Source organism: Corapipo altera, unplaced genomic scaffold, assembly GCF_003945725.1.
Source record: "Corapipo altera isolate COAL_440 unplaced genomic scaffold, ASM394572v1 316, whole genome shotgun sequence".
Classification (NCBI taxonomy): domain Eukaryota; kingdom Metazoa; phylum Chordata; class Aves; order Passeriformes; family Pipridae; genus Corapipo; species Corapipo altera.
This window is the reverse complement of record NW_020884974.1, coordinates 1,144,488-1,165,158: the sequence shown is the minus strand read 5'-3', so window position 1 is coordinate 1,165,158 and position 20,671 is coordinate 1,144,488. Positions and strand designations below refer to the sequence as shown.

General features: G+C 45.1%; 3 long non-coding RNA genes across 3 annotated transcripts; 1 reads left to right on the top strand and 2 right to left on the bottom strand.

The window, feature by feature from the left end:
* Positions 1–151: 151 nt before the first annotated feature.
* On the bottom strand, positions 152–10,297 carry LOC113957631. Its single transcript, XR_003531241.1, has 4 exons — positions 10,127–10,297; positions 5,420–5,509; positions 2,885–3,062; positions 152–485 (listed from the first exon to the last, which is right to left on the bottom strand). It is a non-coding gene; the product is annotated as an uncharacterized LOC113957631 (long non-coding RNA).
* Positions 8,522–14,437, top strand: LOC113957629. The gene is made up of 2 exons (XR_003531240.1): positions 8,522–8,663; positions 14,138–14,437. It is a non-coding gene; the product is annotated as an uncharacterized LOC113957629 (long non-coding RNA).
* LOC113957632 lies at positions 10,320–16,111 on the bottom strand. The gene is made up of 3 exons (XR_003531242.1): positions 15,890–16,111; positions 11,667–11,805; positions 10,320–11,249 (listed from the first exon to the last, which is right to left on the bottom strand). It is a non-coding gene; the product is annotated as an uncharacterized LOC113957632 (long non-coding RNA).
* Positions 16,112–20,671: the final 4,560 nt, after the last annotated feature.

Below are 20,671 nucleotides of genomic sequence, written 5' to 3'. Positions count from 1 at the left end.
GGTTCTTCATTAAAACATAAAATACATTAAGCGTGGAACATAAATATTACTTTTAGAAGAAAGGGAAATTGAGGCTCCATTAGTAAAGACAGTGAATAAGGAAATATAACTGAGATGGATTTGATTAATAGATTAGGAATGACAAAATAACCCAAGTAATGTTTACTTTCCCAGCATTAAGTAACCTTAATTACATTCTACTTCTCTAATAGATGTTTGCCACAGGGCATTTATCCACCATGTTGAACAGTAAATTTATGTATTTCTTTATGTAAGTCTCAGTATCAGCAGTCTATTTTCGAAAGCAACATTAAGGTCATGTAATGTTCTATATTTAGGGTCTGTGCCAGAGCCCACTGGAGCTGTATCCCACTGAATCCCCAGCACCAAAGTGAGCCTTGTTGATGTGAGATGTTCCACACTGGGGAGTGTAATTGCTCTCTGGTCTGTCTGCCATCCACAGAAATAGTGCATTTGCCACTTTTCTGTAGGTGAGAGAGTGAGTACCAAAATTATGACTCAAGGTCCCCACCAGGTTTTACAGCTCTACATATTTTTATATATACACTTATATATGCATTTTACAAGGGCATGTAGTGATAGGACGAGGGATAATGAGTTTTAACTGAAAGAGGGCAGATTTCCATTAGCTGTTGGAACTCGGAGCAGTTGGCCTTTGCTTCAGATTTTGCTGAGATTGGGCAGACAGGGTTTGGGCAGCTGCAAACCTTTCCTGGTCACTCCTGCTCTCCACAACCTCCCAGACATATCAGAGACTCATGGAATGGTTTAGGTGGGAAGAGACCTTGAAGATCATCCAGTTCCACCCCCTGCCACAGGCAGGGACACCTTCCACTAGCCCAGGTTGCTCCAAGCCCCGTCCAACCTGGCCTTGGACACTTCCAGGGATCCAGGAGCAGCCACAGCTTCTCTGGGCAACCTGTGCCAGGGCCTCAGCACCCCCACAGAGGGACAAGGTAAGTCAACAGGAAGCATCTGAAACTGTGGTCCCATATTTGCAAATTCTCCATGTATTTGCTCCATGAAAATAATTTGTGGAGGGAAAGAGATAATGGCTGTTTATGAAAGTGGCAGTGTTTGTTATCACTGTGAAATAAGAGCAAATCCCTAAAAAAAGTAAAATTATCTAAATTATGAGAGAGGTGGTTGAACTCCACAGTGGTGACATTTCTAACTAAATATTGGAATGAAGCAAACAAGTGAATAATCCCTTTCCACAAAGCACTGCTCATAACAGCTGACATTTTCAGGCCCTATTTCAGTGCCTTGCTGTATGTTAAATACTATTGCCACATTAAAATATAAATTTCAACTTTGAAATGTTACAGAAATAACTCCTCATTCCCTTGAGGAACGATGTCACTGTCAATGGGCTGCAAAGAAATAAGAAGACATCTGTGCAGAGACAAAGAGAACTGGAGTAGGGTATTATAGTGCCCTTCTGGTGGAATCTGCATGGATTATTATTATTACTAATTATATTTTGTCTTTGTTGTATTGAGCCCATTGACTGCTGTGCATCCAGTTTTGGGCAGGGAACATCTGAGTTTGATTAGTAAGAAGTACTTTTAATATTTACTCTGCTACTACCAAAAGCAGTTTTGCATTTCAAAGGGATTCATTGTATTTATTCCCTCATTAAACAACCCATTTTTCAGCTGAAGGCAGGTTTTGTATAGTGTAGTGTTAATACCTAAAACCAACATCTTCTTATGTTGAGGATGTTACCTGCTGATCAAAACAGGGATCCAGCTCAACTGGGCAAGTTGCTTCCCATCTCTCCGAGACACCAGCACTCAGGAGATGAGATTGATACCTGCTTCCTCTGTGCAAAGATGGGTGAGCTTTATTAGCTCTTTGTGAAGTTTAAATGAAAGATATTGATCCTTTCATCTGAGGAAGATCTTGTTCTTCCTCCCAGCCTAAAGTTCAGCCTGAAGCTGGGGTAGTTGGGCTTTGGCCTATTGACCCACTGAGTCATGAAGGCACTAAGGCAAAATAAGCAGCGTGTAGGTGAGCATTTAAACCTCCAGACCTCCACTGGGAAAGGTAAGGTGATCCAGGGTAAGCAGCTCCTATGAAGTTCAGCTTTCAGCTGGATGATGCACCTCACACGCCACACAGAGCAGCTCAGTCTGAGCTCGGCTGCCAGGGAGGACTCTCCTCGGTCTGTCACCAGCCTGAAGGGGAAGGTCCTGCTACTGTGACACTTTTAGGGTTTAACTGAATGTTCTATTTTTATATTTATTCCCAGGAAGTATTTGCACAAGAGTTTACGAGCACAGGGAGTGACTGGCCGTGGCACTCAGTGCTCTGGGCTGGGTGACAAGGTGGGGATCAGGCACAGGGTGGACTCCATGGTCTTGGAGGCCTTTTCCAACCTTAATGACTCTGTGATCCTATGTTGTTTTCCATGAAGGAGGTGTGTTTGTTTATTCTCACATTGCTTTTGGTCTTACAGACCTTCTCCAGCTCATCAGTTACATCTGAGTACAGTCCTGATCCCAAGCTCAAGCAGAACATTTAATTGCTAAGAGACTTCCTGTACACAGAGCTCTTAATTGCAATTAGAGCATAACACATGAGGAGGCTCCATCCACTCATGTGGACTGGGGTTGTAAACTTAATTTCCCACCACATGACTTCCCTGGGCATTCCGTGGTGCTCATGAAAGACACCAGTTATAATCTACAAGCCCCATTAAATTTTCATCCATGTTCAGCTTCGGTGGTGATTTCCTGAACGCCCTGTATGTGATGTTCTCTTTCACCCAGGAGTACTTTCCCTTGATAAACACTGATGGAAATGCAACCAAAGTGAATTGATATCATCTCCCTTTTCCATTCTGAGGGCAGTTACTCACAGTTTTGCTCTGTTTGCAACCTGCCAAGGATCAGTTGGCTCAGAGAAGGACTTGCTCTGCCTCAGTGACTCCAGCATCTCCCCACAGGCACTGCTGTGACAGTCTCCTCTGGGCACCCAGAAGCCTCTTGCCAGCCATTTTCAGGCTCAAGGGTAGCATCAGTCTCACGATGGAAAACCTTATGAAAATGAAAGCTCTTGTAACCATCAGCAATCCAGAAACCCTCCTTGGCTGTCACACAGTCCTGTGATTTCCCACCCAAGAGTTGCTTCCCAGAAAACACATACTTCTTTTTAACCAGAATTATTTTTAAAAGGTACTTTTTAGAGGTTTAATTTGTCTTTTAAGAGCAGTGGTATCAAGAGAACCATCACGAAGTCTGTCAGTGTTCCATGCCTCCTAAAAGCACTGCTCTGTCTCTAATCAAAACCCACCCAATACTTAGTGACAAAACCAGCTTAACCTGCTTAAAAATAACAGCACCAATTCATCGAGGTTTTTACAACACCTGATATAGGAAGATAAACAGAAAATATATACGTATTTTTGTCTTGCTTAACTTTGTTTATGATGGCATTATGCAGGCATGCCTCTGGCTTACATATAATTTCCTTGCTCAAAGCCCTCCAAAGATTAGTGAGTGTGTCAAAATGGGTTTGTACAAAAGCAGCCCCTGGGGGCCAAAACGTGGAAATTCTACAGTAAAAAAGCTTTAAACATATGAGTGTGTCATTTGTTCTTAGTGTGAATTTAAAAGCATTATCATTATATTAAGGACTTAAAATGTTTTCTGTTCCCTTCTGCTTTACAGGAAAATTCTTGCTGTGCTCCAAAAGATTCAGCAATTTTCAAAAGACAATTTCCCTTGTATTTTTTATTACTGGATTAGTATAGCAACTTAATCCATTCCATATTCTTCCCTGTGAGGGTGGTGAGGCCCTGGCACAGGTTGCCCAGAGAAGCTGTGGCTGCCCCTGGATCCCTGGAAGTGTCCAAGGCCAGGTTGGACGGGGCTTGGAGCAACCTGGGCTAGTGGAAGGTGTCCCTGTCCCATGCCCCTGCCCCTGGATAAGTTTAGTACCCCTTCCAACCCAAACCATTCTGGGATTCTCCTGGCTGGATTTTCAAAGCAATGCCACAATTTTAGCATCTAAAGTTGATTTCTTTACCATTAAATCCTTAGCACCAGGTGTTTGGAAGTATTTAAGCCTCCAAGAAAAGCAAAAGGTTCAGGTGCTTTTGAAAATACAAGCAGGGCTCTGTATTTTTCCCATGTTACCCAGAAGCCTTTTTTGTTGGAAAAGGCATGAAGGTCAGTCTCTCTGCCCGAAAATTTCTAGATCAGGAGATGATAACAGTGGGGTTGCCTGTCTCGTTCATCCTTTGGGGAGATTTTATGCTACTTTACATGGATATTGGGCCCTGATTATGTGTATTGCACTCAAAAAATACAGAGAGATGCCTGCAGAGAGATCAGTCCCTAGGGATTTACCCTACAGCCGGGCTGGGAAGTGAGTTAGATGCCTAATGGGATTTTCAAAAGTACCTTAATAGATTAAGCATCCAGTTACCCAGAGATTTAGGAACCTCATTTTCTTGGCATTAGATTTTCCTTTGAAAATGCAGTGTCTGGGTGCCAGCTGCATCCCTAGGGATACAAAGACCTCTGGAAATTGGGCTTTTAGCAATTTTCCAGGCAGCACATGATGGCAGTGAGCAAATGCAAGAGCTCTGTAGGTTGCTGGCTGGGGCTCTCTTTTTGGAGCTCATCCTTGGGCACTAATTCTGATTAATGCATGAGAATGTCTGGCTGACATGACCAAAAATACCTGAGAATAAAGATATCCTTGGCTTCTTCATTCCACATTAAGTTTTACTGGAGAAATAACACATATTTGTAATTATTACTTGTGGAGGGAAAAAAGGAAAATTTTAAATCCACTTTAAATTTTGCCTTCAAAAGACTGAATTAAATTATTTTTATCTCCTCTCGAGGTCTTATTTATTTCCTACAGTGGCTGAAAACTTCCTGTGCATCATGTTTATTTCTCTTTTAACCCTCTCCTTTAAAGCTCTGTGTCCTACACCCCCTCTTGTTTTTCATGGAAATTTTTACCATGAATTAAAAGGAGCAGACAGAGTTGGGGTAAAGGACATTTTATTTAACTTGGCCTCTGCCTGGACCTAGATATTTGTTTATGATTGTCAAGGTTCCTGCTTTCACCCAGGCAGAAAATAGTTGCTAAGCAGCAGCTTTGCTTTATAAAAGGCCTGATCCTGCCCTGACTTGTGCATGTGGTTGCTTACAGGGTTATCCCAAGGAAGGTAACTTGGATATGCCTCCCACCTAAGAGCTGACACATGTCTCTGTACAACTCCCAGAGTGTCTTGGTTTGGGCTGGGATAGAATTTTGACACACACACATATATATATATATAAATAAATTCTATTTGTGTTCTTGTATGTATTTCTGGGTGTGTCAGTATAAATTGATGTAAAATTTAGTATCTATCCTCTTAAATGCATTCATTTACCTAAACTGTGCTGGTGGTATGAAGCCAGTCCATAGATTTTTGCCTTGGAAAAATCCATCATAAAAACCTCGCATCGGGTTTTTGAGTTTCCTGCAAAACCAGAGAGGTTCATAATGTACAAAAGAACTGTCAAGTCATGTCTCAGCCTTTCTTGCATCATCATGCCTCTGCCATTCTTTTTACTAAAAATAACTCATTTGTTGAAATTTATGCAAGTGAGATGAATGGAACTGTACAAACGTTGGAGATGTCACTCAACAACCCTTCCCTGAGTTTTTGACCTTGGACACAGCAGCCAGGAGGATACATGCTGTCCTCTCAGCTCACAAAGCAGATCAAAAGCCTTAGAGGTGATGAGTGCAAATAGATAGATTTCACATATTTATCATACAAATATAATATGATATGTGAATATTGTATAACTAGTGGTGTGACTTCAGCCAATCCAATCTAAAGTGCTGTAAAGCCACTGCTCCCACAGTCTGGCTCGGCCCAGCAGGCACCTGGGAGATGCTGGGAGCACAGACTGCTCCATCTTGGGATCATGGCAGGGACCCAGGCCAAGCATGACACGATGGTACTCCAGAAGAGCACAAAGAGTTCCCTTTGGAGGCACATCCTGGTCAGGTTAGATCCCTGGCACAAAAGCTGGAGCAAAACAAAACAAGGTTCAAAAACAAGTACGTGAAGACCAGGTTGTTACAGCTCTGGAAGAGGCCAAGGAAAAGCTGGTCTTAATCAGCAGTGGCTGTTTTGCTAATCCAGATGGGATTACACAAGATACTTCGACGAGAATTTCACTCTCACCCTGTACCTGCATTTATTATTTTTTTCAGCAGACCCACTTTCATAGGCTTTAATGTTTAATTAACTGCAAATGAACACATTCCCAAAGAAGTGCCAGTGTAGCCGGAAATTCTCAATTTTCCCCACTCCTGCTAACATTAATTTGTTTCACTATATCTTAAATAAGACAATTCCAGTACCTCCAACCTGAATTTTAGATGTAATCAGATATATATCTCCCATATTCTGTAACACCATGTCAATATCTGAGTTTATCACAACTTCTCAGCACAAACTTAATGTTTGGCCCAAATCTCCAGTTCTTGGGAAAAGTTACTGCCATTTCTCTTTGGTGTTGAAAAGCAGAACTGATTTAAAGTGTATTTTTAAACAGCCAGTGGGAAGTTAAAAAGAGAAGTCACATGCATGACTCATGGTCCTGGAAACAGCTGCACTGCTTTTGGTGACAAAGGGCTGGTTTAGGCCTTATGTAACTCCAGGAAAATCAATATGCAGCAAATGTACTGACCCAGAAAGGAATCTGAGCCCAAATTAAAAAAATTACACAAACTGGCTCATCTCGTGTCTTTAAATGGGGGTTCTTTGTCCCCCCACATCTCTCACTTGCTGTGAGGAGTGATGTGCTGGCAGTAGATTGGGTCACTTGTAGATCAGACAAGGTTCAAAGTTAATCACTGCTGTACTGTGAGTGTTTGACAACACCAGGAGTATGTTGGGCCATTAAAAAATCCCAAAATTCAGGCTGCACCCACCCTAACTGTGGGCAGCTTCTGGAGAGATAAAAGGGGCTACATTCCAGTACCATTCCCCTGGAATTCCGCCTCCAGAGACCTCTGCAAGTACAAAACTGCTTATTTCCACGCCTCCAAAGGACTCAGGAAACCGGAGCAGCGATGCTGGTTGTCTCTTTTAGGCACAAGTTCTGTTTGATATCAAAAATGTCGGACCATGAAGGAGTAAACTCTTCCTCAGTATGTATTTGAAGTGGTTATTTTTGTGCCTGGCTGTAGTTTGTTTCCCAATACCCCTGAGTGTTTTATCTGCTGTTTATGGACACTGTATTCTGCTCACAGATTATTGGGTACTGTAGTACTCAAAACTAAAGCAAATCCAAGTATCTAAGATACATATTTAGCAACCCCAGGCCTATTTATAGGCACTCAGGCCAAAGGTCCATCTCACAGACAACTGGGAACAGAAAATGGTGTTTCAGGAGAGTCCATGAGCCAATTCCTGTGGTCCCTCCTACTGCCCTGAGTTAGGGATATTAGAGGATACATCTCTGACTATTCCCTGTAGTAGCTATTCATGTACCTGGCATCCATGAATTTCTGTAATCCCATTCCAAATCAGCCTCCATCGCCTCCTCAGGATGCAAATTCCAGAAGTTCATTACATGTCACTTAAAGAAGTACTTTCTTCAATTAAAGTTTCAAATTTACCTTTTACCTGTTTCAACCTATGTCCTCTATTACTGACAGATTTAGGGAATAACAGCTTGTCATGCACCCATCACCTTCATCCAAGGCCAGGTTGGACGGGGCTTGGGGCACCCTGGGCTAGTGGAAGGTGTCCCTGTTCATGGCAGGGGGTGGCACTGGATGCACATATAATGTCTGTCATATTTCTGTTTTCATAGAAGGAGATCAGCATCATCCTGAAAAAACTCCTCCTTTGTTTGTTATGAATGGAATTCCAGGTGACTGTAGAATAGTCATCCCAAGTAATCCAACAGGCTGTGCAATAAACTGCTGTAGATCATCTCTGCTTTGCTTGTACAGCAGCAAGAAAGGGATCCCTTCTTGTGGCAGCTGTTGACATCCCTTCCCCTTCTCCTGAAGGGAATGTTAGTCCAGCTGCAGCTTGTGCCTCTTCCCCATTAGCTCATTTTCTGTATTTCAGCCATTTCAATCATGTGTCCACCACCAAACCCCAGTGCCCTGAGAGCAAAGCACAACACTCAGCCAAAGGCACACTGCAGTGCCATCCTAGTCCCTGGAATCTGCTCAGCCCCTCAGCACAGAGAGGAGGCAGCAGGTGAATGATCCAAGATTATTCCGCAGAACTGACTCGCTTCAACCACACAGACTCAGGACACGTGTTTGCCATGTCTAGGAATAGGTTTCCCATCTCCTGTTCCTCCGGACACAGCAGCAGCTGCACGTACAGTGCCGGTGGTCTGAGACAGGAGAGCAAGTGTTTCAGCCTCTGCCAGGGGAGGAATGACATCCAACTCCACCAGCTGCTCCCTGACCTCAGCTGGGAGGGAGGGAGGGAGCAGCCTGGAGCAGGCAGAGAGAGTTCCCAAGGAACCAGTGTCGAGAGGTGTGGTGGGCAAAGGTGGGTTTTCAGGCAGAGGAACCAGAGGTGGGCCTGGGAATTTGAATGGAGACTGGAAAAATGGCCGTGGATAATAATGAGCTAAGCAAGTCCTAAGGTAAGGAGGAGTCAGGACTGGCAAAGTTGAGTTTGTCAAGAGAGTTAGTTTGTGGCCAAAGAAGGATTGAGTGGAGAAGGGTAAGGGAGGGTTACTGCTGACAGGAATGATGTCACAGTGTCAAATGATATCTCCTTCATTCGGCCTGTGTGGTTGGGTTGGGTTTGGAGTTTTTCATTCTGAAATTGAGAAGTCCTGGAAAGCTTGCGACTGTTTCCTTGTTCTATCTCCTCCACCAAACTTTTCACTATGACCATGCTGTTACCCATTCTTTCCCCAAATATGCAGTTCCTAGTGCCAGGATTTAATTTTTCAGGGAGGTAGCTAGGAAGGATGGGAAGATACTACAGCGATACCTGCAGCCAGCCAGTTATTTTGGCCATCAGCCTTCATCGATGACTTAAAAAACCTCAAGTATTTTATCTTATCCAAATGATAATTCATCTTCCTGGATATTTCCTCCCCAAAATCATCCTGGGTTATTCATATTCATAAGCTGGTCCTGTTCTAAACAGTTATATAAAAAAGACATGTATGTGCATGAGTCACATTGCTCTTTGCATCACACCAGAACAATGGCTTTAGGGTGAAAGTGTGTATACAGGACCTGGCTGTTCCAAATTTAACTCACAGTTTTGCTCCATTCTTCCTTTGTGACTTGAACCAGTGACTTGGCCTTTTTGAGCCTCAGCTTCTTAAGCTGCAAAATGAGGTCTGTAAATCTCTCTGAGCTGCTGTGAGACTGCAGTCATTCATTTTTGTGATGGGATCAGAGATTACGGCAGGGAAAACTTCAAGAAAAGCAAGTGTGGTAGAATTCCAAATAAATTCACTCATAAAAAGGGAGCGATTACAAAACCAAAAGGGACCCAGCTTTCACTTACAGATTTCAAACTGGACTTTATAAATGGCAATGCCACTTCCCCTTTCCCATCAAACATGTCAGATATGTTCATTTAGAAGTGAAAGGAAAAGATAAGGCACCCCATAAAAGTACCACAAGGCAGAGCCACTGGGGATTGTTCTCTCTAATGAAGAGTCAGTAATTTAACACCTTGGGGTTTGCCAAAAGTCATAAAAGCAGGCAACGAAAATTAGTGAAGAAAGGACATTGAGAAGAGAGACCATAAATGAACAGGAGGCAAAAATTAAGAGATGAAGATAGATTATCAGTTCTGGGGGCAAGCAAGACAACACTCTCAGTTTCTTTTTAAACTTCAGGCCTCAGGACTGATATAAAAGGAACACCTGCTTTGTTTGCTCTAGTACCTCCTAGAATTCACAAAAACTGAATACACACTCTGGTTTTTGGAGTGGCCATGTGAGTTTTTGGGTCTGAACACAGCTTGTAGAAAACCACTGGTGCCTTTTCCTCTTGTCCCTAAATACATATCACTCCTAATGCTGGAGACTTGGGTGGTAATTAAGGACGTGAAACTGTAAGTAAACCCTGCTGCAATTACCTGAGTAATCTGGTTCAAATCAGCTCACAGGGCTGTGGAAATGTTACTGCAGTCAATTATTTCCCACAGTTGCACAAGGGCCTGGTTCTTGTTCCCACTGAGTTCAAAGGTAAACAGGCTTTTAACTGACAGGGGCAGGAACTTGCTGGTAGGGATGGCTGCAGAGCTCTGGAGTTGGAACAAAACACACACAGCAATTCTCTTGGCACCACAGACAGCATGTTTCAAACTCTCCATCTTATATATGACAATAACTGAGTCCTTAACACCAGGGTCAAAACAGAGCGTTTCATTTTAATAAAAACTGAGTTTGTTCTTCGACTGCCTCTCCTGGCTGTGCTGGTAGGTTAACATAAGGATGGCACTGTGGGATACACATACATTCATTCAAAGAAATAAGCTGGGCATTCCACCCAGCACAGTTAATGCCCCTGGGTAACACGAGCCTGTAGCTGTTCTCACTCTCTGTGCCAGAAGGATGGGGCCAAAGAGTGACAGGCATGACCTTCCCGTGGAACCTGCAGTGCTCAGGAGGGCACGTGGGCGTGACACCGAGCGTATGTTACAGACCCTTGGTGCATCTAGTTCGTCCCCACGGGCAGAGTGCTGGAATTTTAAATCTCTCCAGCCTTTCTGTCCCCTCTCAAGGCCGTGGGGTAATTCAGATTCTGGAGGGGAGACACTGGTGATGCAAGAAAAGTATCTCTTGCTCCAAATGTGCTCCTTACACTTTTCCCTGTGCTGCTCTGCCCTATCGTAACATGACACCGATGAAATCAAAGAGAATCCATGTCTCAGAAAGTTATTTTTCACTGTCAGTACAGAGTGAGGACACAATTACACTAAATTTCTGTGTTCTATGGAATGAATGATGGAGTTTAAAATTAATTCATTGCTCTTCATCAAGAAACAGTGTAGCTCACCTTTGGCTTGTTCCTGTGCACATGAGAAAATTGAGAAAACCAACCCTCAAGGAGGGGTTCTCATTAACCTCCTGCCTTTCTGCCAGCAGGAATAGCAATTCTCACAGCAGCAACAGCTTTCCTTTCACAGGACAGAAAGGTTTTTCTACATTTTTCTTCCTTTTTTTTTCCTAATTAAGTTAGTCATAGCATTATTGTGGCTGAAACATATAAGCAGAGTTAAAGTAACTTTAGAAATCTACCCTTCTGTTTGTGCAGAGATTACAAATGCGCAGTCCAACTCCTAAATCAATTTTGTTCTCACAGCTTTATGTTAGCATTAATTAAAAAAATAAAATTGAGGGACAGTGGGCTCTTCTGTAAAAGCTGAAAAAAGAGCTTTGCTTGTAAAAGAGATTTCACAGTGTTATCATTCTTAATATTTGAAGAAACACTCATAATTTAAAATTTCTAACTCATTTTTCTTCACATTTTGATTTTTCATTAGCAACGATGTAGCTTCAGATGGAGAAAAATAAAAAGAAGGAGGAGCAAATAGGGAGCTCCCAGGCTGCAGTACAGGCAGCAAACATATTTAGTAAGTGCAACCTCAAGGACAAATAGTACAAAGCTCTTACTTGCAGGCACAGTCAGAAGCTGGCAGAAAGCTGAGGGGTCAGGAAGGCAAACAATTCAAGTGCAAAGTGTTTTATTGTAACCCTCTGGACGGGATGTTTCAGCCAAAGAAACTATTGTCCTTATGGAAGCACGAAAGACCTACAGGTGTATGGAAAGAATCACCATTTTTATAATGTACAAGTAGAACATACTTGCAAATACCACTGCCCAGCAAGCACAACTTAATACAGCTGGAAAGCATTTAATTTTAACCAGGCTCCTGGTCCTAAATAAACAATAACCACATTTCAAGTTCTACAGGAAAGCCATAAACTAGAGATTTTTTAACAGCTCATGCCTGGTCAGAAACTCTTGAAGGTGTGTACTCCAAAGGATCAGACTTTAGTCCAGTCTCCTTAAAACCAAAGAATCCCAGACTGGTTTGGGTTGGAAGGGACTTTAAAGCTCATCTTGTTCCACCCCCCTGGCCAGGGACACCTTCCCTTGGACCAGGTTGCTCCAACCTGGCCTTGGACACTTCCAGGGATGGGGCAGCCACAAATGTGCCACTCCATTTGCTGGGGATCAGATCTGAATATCACCTTTTGATTTGTCTGCTCCAAGAATGGGGACAGGACAGGCACTGCTTTGAACACATCCACACTTGTGAACTGATGTCACATCTGGGTTAAATACTGTCCCAGGCCAAGGGAAAATAACTTGTAATGTAAAGAAAGGTAGGATCTCCATGCCCAGGATGGATCTGCTCACAGTTGCCTGGGGAGAATTGTCTTGAAAGAGTTATAAAAGCTGTAATTTTTCAAAAATTGTCACAATCTTCTCTGTGTAAGATATATCTGCAGCTGGGAGTTCACACGAGGCTTCATCCCAAAAGCTGTTGTCTTTGAGATGGCAGGATTGATCCTTCAAGGACAGGTAGTCAGAAGAAGGGTTTTTTTTAAGACATTAACTAGCTGCTCTCTCGGAATCCTCTGTACATTTTCTGTGGACTTAATCCAATGGAATGAATTAGAGAGACTTCTATTTGCTTAATGGAAATGAGACAAGGCATAATTTACAGCCCTGTTGTGGCAGACAGGCTCTGACTTTCTGTCCAGCACAAATCAAGGAAGGTGACTCTGGTGGAAGAATGGGAAGGAAGAAGGGAAAGATGTTTACATTGTTCAAGAAAGATGAACAGAGACTTGACAGAGAACCTGCCTTCAAAATGTAAGGCCATGGCTATTAAAACTGGGTCTTTTAATATTCCTCCATAGTGCTTATAAATTTCCTACAATCTTTGCTCCTAAGTAAAGAATTTATCCAAGATCATCACTGCTTTGCCACGGGGAAAGGAAAGGAGATGAAGTGCCCTGCTCAGAGAAGCTCTTATCAGCCAGCCAGATGGCAAATGAGGTGCCAGAGTTTACAGGAAAGAGTCCAGCACGGACCATCAATCCCAACACAGCCCAAACAACATTAAAATGTCATTGCTAAGGACTCTGAGAGCCAAGGCACAGACAAAATGTGTTCTACACAAAGACTTCTGCAACCAGAATGAATTATGGAAAACCTCTCCAACATGCAGCAAGGAAAAGCTATGGATGAGCAGACCGGTGTGAGAATTACAGAGAACAAATGGAACCTTCAATTGCAGTACATATCTGTACATAATTTAAATATATACACAATACATGACAATTCACTAAACTGTATTGGGTTTCACAAAGCATTTTGTTCACTCATAGAAACAATTTTGCTCTTTAAAACCAAAGCAGGGCCCAGATCCTTGGCTGGTGGTGTCCCTGGCTCAGGTGCTGCACTGCACTGAGCTGTGCTAGTCTGGCCACAGAGGAACACTCTGTGATGCTGGATTTGAAGACATATTGTAGAATGATTTGTCTTTATGTGAAGAGAAAAAGGTCTTGTTCTTACTTCTAGGACCAACTTATTTTTTCTGCATTTTCTCCATTTTTAGTGCAGCAATCCAAGCCCCGTGTTTTGCTCTCACCAAATCTAATATTTTCCCCTCTCACGTGGTTTTCACAACACAGCTTTGGCAGAAGCAGAGTTTGATGTTATGACATCAAGGCTTTGTAATATCCAGAATTAACAAATGCAGCCTTTCCTTTAGCCATTAGGTCTTTAGATGAGACATGTGGGGACAGGGACCAGCAGAAGAGCCACATCAGTGGCTTAGGAGGAACACGCCACTGGGATGAAAAACAAGAGGGCTTTCCAACTCAATCCCACTAGTCCCTTCCAATAATATGTTCTTCTTCAGAAATCAATTAAGATTTAGCAGGAGTTTCATTGGGAAGGATTGCAAAGTTTCTAGCAATTTGAAATTAAAGTATTTGCATGTCATAGAAGTCTTTTCCATCATCACAGGAAATACAGTTGTCCAGAACAATGGTGTTTTAATGATGTAAAATCATTTCATGTTGATTACTAAGCAAGAAGCACAGGAAAAAAACCTTTTTTTTTCCAGGAGTGAGTTTGGGTCATCAGAATGCAACCAGCCCAAAGGAGGTGCTGCCTGAAGTCCTGGATTAGACATGCTTCCCAAAATCCCAAACGTGTTCCCCTGTCTACATGAAGAGAACTGGGAACACTCATCTGCTAACTGGGCTGTGGGGAAGATGCTACTCTTGCTCTCTGATGTCTCAGTCGGTGGCTGATAATGAAAATTGATGGTGATTCATAAAGACATCTCCTTTCCTGAGAAAACTGGAACAGCATCTTACGTAATCCCGAGATTTACTTAATTAAGGAACATCCCAGCTATTTGGTCATGGTTCCTGTCTCTTGTCTTCACCTCCTGCTCCCTCCCAGCTTTGCCTCTGATTACAATGGCCCTGATAAGAAACTTCATTCACAAAGCAAGCAGAGAGTGGGAAGGCAGGACTGAGGTGTGGCTGGTGATTTAAAAACTGAAAGCAGGCAGTGAGAATGTCTCAGGGAAATCGGGATTGTCCTGTTTGCTGCAGGCAAAGTGAGAAGCTGGGGAGGGCTCAGCTCCAGTGTGGGCACTGTGTATCTCAGAGAGGTGTGTAGGTGAGGAATATACCTACAGCTTTAATGCCTGCTTCCGAGGAGACAAGACCATTATTTGCAGTATTTTGAAGCACTTTCTGCTTGAAATCTCAGAAACACCCAACTTCAGTGTTTTGAAGCACGCTTCTCCACCGAGATTCTTGAAAAATTATAGAGAAATGGGTAAATATTATAATATATGACAATATATCACGCACATTTGACTGGCAAGACACTGAAGCTGTATCTAACATAATCTACAGGTTTCCTATTTCCTGACCAAGGCGGCCTCTGAATCCGGAGGAAGCACACAGGGAAATTGCACAGGGAAGTGTATCACTGCCTTCCAGGTGACCTTGGCACTTTAAATCAGGAAGCAAACATGGAGCCTCAGCCTTCACCCGGCCCGTGGATTATTTATGATGATCTTGCAGCAGCTCTCAGGCGCAGCCATGAATCAGGAACCCGCTGCACTATCTCACATACAAACACATAACAAACAGACAGGGCTTCCAATGCCCCTCATTTATCAGCAGGGATGTTTTCAAATTACTTTCCCTGGCAAGACAGGATTTATCGTGAAGAGAGTGTGTGGATATTTCTCATCCAGCTGGGAAAATGCCGTTCCCAGGGGGTTCCGAGGTGCTGGAAGAGGCGAGATGGAGCTGGCGTTGCCTCACACACAGGGCAGGCTGCCAGGGAGAGTTCCCAGCATTAAGCATGGCATTTTTTGGTCAACTAGATATGACCCCTTGAACTATAGCCCAGGGAAACGAGGGGGAGTCATGGCTGAGGCGGGGCCATGGCTGAGGGGATGACATGGCTAAGGAGGTGACATGGCTAAGGAGGTGACATGGCTGAGGGGATCATTGTTGAGGAGGTGACATGGCTGAGGGGGTGACATGGCTGAGGGGATGACATGGCTAAGGAGGTCATGGCTGAGGGAGTGTCGCAGCTGAGGGAGTGTCGCAGCTGAGGGGGTGACACGGCTGAGGGGATCATTGCTGAGGGGATGATATGACTGAGGGGGTGTCATGGCTGAGGGGGTCTCACAGCTGAGGGGGTGCCATGGCTGAAGAACACAGGCCGCACCAGGTTTGAAAAACAAGGGTCACTGAGCCAGTTGTGCTCGCGGCTCAGCGCTGCCAGCAACGCCCGTGGCGGCGCCGGGTACCGGCAGAAACGGGCATGGCGGGTCCGCCCCTACCACCTCCTCCTCAGCCCTCACGGGCCCGGCCGTTCTCCCGCCGCCCCTGAGGCGGACGCGCATTGCCCGCAGCGCCCCGGCCGCGGAGGGCGGAGCGGCCGGACTCGATTCCCGGCCGACCGGGGCTGATCACCGCCCCAGCACCGCCTCCTTCCCTCCTTCCCTCGCTTCCTCCCGCCCCGCGCAGGCGAACGGTCCGAGGCGCAGCCCCTGCGGGTTCCCGCAGCTCCGTGGCCGCGCTTCCCGCTCCGCTCCCGCCGCCCTCCTCCTCTCCCGGCAGCGCCGCGCCCTCCGCGCCCTCCGCTCCCTGTTCCCGGCGGGCCGGGGCTGCCCCTGCAACCGGCTTCCCCTGCAGTCCGGAGGCTCCCAATATGTTCAGCGCCGTCTGCGCTCAGAGGCACCAGGTAGGGCGGGCGGGGGGCGGCAGGGCCGTGCGGCCGCTCTTTGTTCGGCGCCGGGGAGCGGGCGGGGCGGCGGCCCCGGGCGGGCGCCCCGCGCTGAGGGAGCCGGAGGCGCTGCGGCCCCGCCGCTCTTTGTTGGGTGCTCGGGGCCCGTCTCCTCGGGCCGCGGAGTTGCCGTGTGGGCACGGCCTGGAGGGCGGGAGGCCGCTCGGTGCCGGCGGGGGGCAGCGGGGCTGTGGTGTGACCCCGGCCGGGGCTCCCCGCGCTCTCCGGGGCCAAGGGCAGCGTTGCCTTCCCCCAGCGCCACCTCCCTGAACCCTCAGGAGTAACTGGGGGGGAAAGGATCGCGGAAGTCCCGGGCTTTGCAGGAAATAGGGGTGAACAACGTGAGCTGACAGCTGCTTGCCAATGTCACTGCCCTTTCTGTCATCTGTACCCGCTCTGGGAACGGGGGGATAATACAGCTGAATGTGGGCTGTCAGCCCACGTTAGTGCTTCTGGGGAAAGCTGGTGAGGATGAATGACCACGGGGTTTGTCGGGTTTTTGTTTGGTTTGGGGGGGTGGGTGGGCAGAAGTACAGTGTTTTCTGCCGGTGTGCACCGATTTCCAGCAGCTTTGTGGAATTTTTCAGAGGCGCTTCAAGGTAGAAAATACCTTCGCGTTAGAAAATACCTTGGCATTGGCACCCTCACTGTTCCCTCACCCGAGATTCCCTCGGACAGTAAAACCTGGATGGATTGCTTATGATTTTTATGGAGGATAGAGGAATGTTGACAAAGTGAGAGGCAGAGTTACTCCTAAGGAGATGAGTGGTGGTGGAGTAATGGAAACACAGCCTCATGTCACTCTTTATTTGTGTGGTTTGTGAAGGGAGGATTTTTTTTTTTTGTTGTTTCCAGTGATGGGTGTGTAGACACCACATTTATTCTCTTCTGTCAGGGAGCTGCAAAATAAGAAGCCAAGCAGGATGTGGTGCTTCCATGGTGAGATTGGTTTAATTTTAGAAAGCGGATTTTTTAGCCACAGGCCTGACTCCTGAGCACAGGGTGCAACAGCGAGGGAATACCTTCCACTTAGGAAGCTGCTGTAAATAGGTCTGATCTTACTTTCCTCAGCTTGAGTTCTTAAGGAGCAGGAGATGGTAAGAAAGGCAAAAACTACCCAGATTGGGGGGGTGGGAGACCAGGAGGACACACAAACAAACCCCACTAATTTGGTTGTGTGACAGATGTTTAGAGAACTGTGGGAAGTGTCTGTTAGTGGGAAAAAGAAACCCATGAGGAGGGAGGGAGGGAGGGAGGAGGAAAGAGCTCAGATTTTAGTAGAGTGGATGTGAGGCAGAAGCTGAAAAAAGGGATGTAGATAAAGACTACATGGGAAAGGGGAGGAAAGGCAGGAGCAGTGTGGAAAGGGGACTAATGAACAGTGCTGGGACTCGGAGGCGTGGGAGGCCAGTCCTGGAAGCAAGTGCTAAATGGGCAGCTGAGGTGTCAGAGCTGAGGGTTGTCGCTGGAACAGCAGTAACAGTCAAGCAGAAAGCCTGCTGCTTATAAATTTTTAAAGTCTGCATGCATAATGTGTGTTTGGAAGAGCTCTCTAGGCTTGCTCTCTATAGAGGACAGTCCAAGTATTGTGTCCTCTGGGGCTGCATGTCAGAGATTTTGGAAAATGTCCACAGTGCTCCATCCTTCCCGTTCAGTTCTTACCCAGGGATAGCAAATATTCCCTCCCTCTCTCCTCATTGCTGGGGTGGGAGCACAACTGAGGTTGATTTGCAGCGAAATAGAGCAATTTTGTCTACAAGTCATAGTTATCAGTGAGACTAAATCTTCAGTGGAAATCAGCTGAGAAGTGAATAAGCAAAACAAATTGTTGTAAATCTTGAGTCTTACTTTAAATCCCTGGTCTAAAGAAGTTGAGCCTGTTTAGTGGTGTGAAGTATGTTGATACATGTCTTGGTCCATGACGTGGACCAGTGCAAACTCAGACATGAAAAGATAGTGTGTTTTTATCATAAATAAATGCTAATCTCTGAAAGAAATGTTTTGAGGACGTCTGGTTTTATCTTCTGATACAGGTAATGGACTGTGAACAGTTGTAGGTGTCCATTCTTCTGAGCTGGGCTGTGACAAGCCAAAAAGCACCTAAGGAGGTGTTACATTCCATTTTTGTTTCATTGTCCCAACAAGTGTCAGTCGAGTGTCCATCATTATTTCAACAAGTATTGACTTTTAATGGACAGATGAACAAGTATCTCTCCCAAGGTAGTGCTTCACTTGTGAGTTGAGGAGGTAATACCTTAATCTGACAAAAAAGTTTGTGCAAAATTGGCACAGAGCAAGGGCTTTGTCTGCCTTTCCAGTGAAATACAGCACATGGAAAGTGGACTGTATTAAAGGTGAGAGGTGAAAGAGAGACTCCCTGTGTTGTTGGGTCATGGGCAAGGTGACTTTTGCCTCTGGGGCTTGTCTTGGTGCCTCACCAGAGAAGATCACAGGTGGCTCTGCAGGGGAGTCCTAGGGCACAGTAGGGAGTTTGAGATGCTCCAGTAATAATCCTGGGGAAGGTTTTTTAAATGCTGGAATATTTTCTGCAGTGAGCAACTGTTTTAATAAAACATTGGGTTGTGCAGATTCAAAATTCTGAATGTAATTAAGAATTTAAAGTGTATTAATTATTACATTTATTTGCTCTTGTAACTGAGCTAATCATATTCCAGCAGCATTTACAAGATATATAAGAGGATAGTGTAGTGTAGGATGAGAAGACTTAGTATCATGGTTATTTAGGTGAGTCTTCTTAAATGCACCTTTAAGTGTACATCCAGTGAAATGGAAAGATGAATTTAAGAGGAGGAAGTTTCCCTTCTGGAAGGCAGTGTGTGCAGCCAGTTTATTTTCATGGCCCGGTGGTGCACACGTGCAGCAGAGGAGAATCTCAGTCTGTACCCCACATGAAGCGTTCAGGATCCACAGTTATCACAGCACAGTTGTGTTTAAGTGGAGCAGCTGGGCAGACATTTGAGTCCTGGCATTCCTGTGCTTGGGAACAGCCGTGACGTGGGAACGCACCACGTGAGCGTTGGGCAGCACGGCGTGATGGGCTCTTGATCGAAGGGCTGTCACCACTATCCAGCCTCAGGACTGACCAGAACACAAAGCCAGACTTCACACATCAATCACTCTTGATTTCTTTTCTTTGCTTCATTTAAAAACTAAGTGCAGGGAGCTCTCAAGTAAGAGTTTTCTCAAGTGGAATGTGCTGTTCCCATTCCGGGATGCCAGTTTTGGAGGTTTAAAGTGTTTAAAGAAGTGCATTTGGGTGGAGCTTGAAAAGTCTTCAGAGGCACAAGGATTTTCCTGAGTGGCAATGATCTGGGAACATCACACTTGGCTTCAAACAAATTCAAAATCCTGGAAAATTGTGGAAAAAAAGCCACACATGGTTCTTGCTGTGGTGAGATAGAAGGGAGTATAAGCGAGGGGGGGGGAAGGGAATGACAAAGTGATTTAGATTTTTAAAATAATTTTAAGGAAGAGGTGGTTTGCAGTACCTGTTTATAACCTTTAATGCAGAAAATGCAGCATTCTTGGCTTTTCAGTGGATTTTGGCTGATAGTTTGGCTTTTGTTCTAGCAGTAGTACACCAAACCAAAATGAATGTGGAAAGTAATGAATCTGCTCGTGCTATTTAATGCTATTTTGAGTAATAATATTAGCCATGACACACAAACCAGCACTGAAACTCTGTGGCAATAATTAAGACGTTCCCAGACATTCCCTGAGATTCGTTTGGAATTGTTTGACTGGCTGTCCTGTAACTGGAAGTGTTTTGGTTGAGGTGAATCTTTGGGGAGTCAGGCTCTGTTCTGAGAAGTTTGGATCACTTTGAAACCTGCAGTGATTATGCCAGTTGTGCCCACATGAGAAGTGTTGACTGCCAAATGCTTAATTAAATAATATTTGGTAAATAGAGCTTGGTTTCAATTTCAGAACTCGCCTGTAGGATTATAAAAAGAATACACCTTTAATCTTTGAGATTTCTTTTCCTAGAAAAGCAGGCTGACCTTAAAGTAGAAGGTTGTAGTCCCAGGGTCCTCCCAGCGTTCCAGGGTTCTCCATTCCAGCTGGATGGAGCTCTGGAGCAGGTGTCCCTTCCTTGGCGGAGGGGGTGTGCCTGTTCCAGTAGCCAAACTTAATGACTGTTAATTCCTCCTGCACGGAGTGTTGCCTGCAGGGCTGCGGGGCTGGGAGCAGAGCTTCGTGGAGCTGGGATATGGCGGGATAATGCCCCCTCCCGTCCCGGGAATCAGCCTCCCGCTGGAGCTGCTGCTCTGCCCGGGGACCAGGGACACAGAGCTCCTGCCCGGGGACCAGGGAC